General features: G+C 36.7%; 1 protein-coding gene across 2 annotated transcripts in view; it reads right to left on the minus strand.

Annotated features, from left to right (window-relative positions):
• Nucleotides 1-1,902, minus strand: part of CNTN4 (contactin 4) — a 189,010-nt gene that overhangs the window by 162,019 nt on the left and 25,089 nt on the right. The window lies entirely within an intron of this gene.

Below are 1,902 nucleotides of genomic sequence, written 5' to 3' on the forward strand. Positions count from 1 at the left end.
TCAATTCAAATATTTTTCTTTTGTTTACTCAATGTGCTTAATTTGCTTCTAGTGTTATCTAACCCTGCAAATCTATCAGTTGTCACCATAAGCTACAGTGCTTTCTACTGTAAGATTTTCAGAACTTCATCAATTTTTGAATAGTTGACTCATTAATGGGTTTCTTAATATTCTGCCATTCTGTGACCATCTTTTGCACCTGAGATGCTGATCAGCATGTAGGTTTATCTGTACACTGTATTTATTCTGATTTCCAAACATTGGCCTAGCAGAGGCTTGAAGCAAAAGGGAAACAAGCGCATCCAATTTGATATTCACAAAGAACGAGGTTTTAAAAATCATTGGTAAGGTCCCCGATAGGGTACTATTAGAACCTAACCATTACTGGCACTCCAAAAATTAGTGCACATGGAAGGTGAAACTTCAGTAGGTTCCTAATAGTTCAGAAAAGACAAAACCAACTGTCAAATTACCCACTTAAGTAGCTCATGTACTGGGAGACCCTAATTTGCTAAATTTGATATACTTTAAGGATAATATTTCTCAAGTGAACTACTAGAGGCCATCACTCCCTCAGTGTTGGAATGAGTCATGCTACGGGACCTCTTCCATGTGGAAAATGTGACTGCTTTATTTATCAATGATCTTTATTACAGTAACTTTATTGATGAGAAGCATCTGGCTGAAAGAAGCTGTAAGCAATTTACAACTATTTGTCTTGCTTAATAAAATGACTCTTGGTCACATATAAAAGGTATTCTAAGTGGCCAATAGAACCCTTAAAAACAAAAGTTCTGTGCCTTAATTAGTGTAATTTCTCAAGACAGATAGTAGAATGATAACTCCTTAACTAGATAGGCAGTGGCAGTCCCGTTTGGGAAATATATGGTTGTGATGTTTTACTATATTACTGAAGAGAAAAGGGTTACTATGCATGCCAGTTCTATCACAGTTGGCCTGTACAAGCATCACTGGGAACATTGCCCATTGATGGAGACTATTAAGACTGGCCCCTTTGGAAGTTCAGAATTTCATATTATTCTAAACTTCATCTATTATCTTTATTACCTCATCATTTCATAAAAATAAACTTACAGTGAATGCATTAATTCAAATCTTCCCACAACTGAGAAGAAAATACCTGGCATCAGATTATAAGACCCAAACCTTCTTCTGGCCTGCTGAGTTGCTATCCATTAATAGAAGGCAGGGTACAGTGGAAATTCTCTTCCTTCTAGGTACATCATTTCAGAATGGTGGATTCAAGATCGGCCCTCTCTGACCAGCAATGGAGACTCTCAGCAAAACTCTGAAGTAGATGATTTTTCCATTCCATTCTGATGTTAGCATGATGTGTCCCTTGTAATGTCCCTAAGACCCGTACCCTGCTTGTTCGGGTCTAATTCACTGAATGCCCTATTTCCTGAGGGCTCTAATAATGCTTCTGCCGTGGCAGCTCTTGTATTTATGGGCTCCTATTCCTTTGGGAAAGTTATTATGAAGCAAAAAATAATAATATTTACAATCACAAGGTTATTTTGAGGATTAAATGAAATAGTACATGTATTGAACATAAAGTACTTAGCAAAATATTTGGCCAGAGTAAAAACTTCCTACCTCCCATTCCCCGCTGCTATTTCCGCCACTATACTACACCCACCACCATTAGCAGGGATTTTTTTATGCTGAACAACTTCTTAGAGTCAGAGAAATACAGCTTTGTTTGAAAGAAGAGAACTCTTTATTTTGAAATAATTATTAATATAAATTCACAGAAAGTTCCAAAGGTAATACAGAGAGGTCCTGTGCATCCCTTACCTAGTTCCCCTCAGTGGTTATATCTTATATAAATACAGTATGATATCAAATAAGGAAGCTGATAATTGGTATAATGTGTGTGTA

Source organism: Propithecus coquereli, unplaced genomic scaffold (genome assembly GCF_000956105.1).
Source record: "Propithecus coquereli isolate 6110/MARCELLA unplaced genomic scaffold, Pcoq_1.0 Scaffold60, whole genome shotgun sequence".
NCBI lineage: Eukaryota > Metazoa > Chordata > Mammalia > Primates > Indriidae > Propithecus > Propithecus coquereli.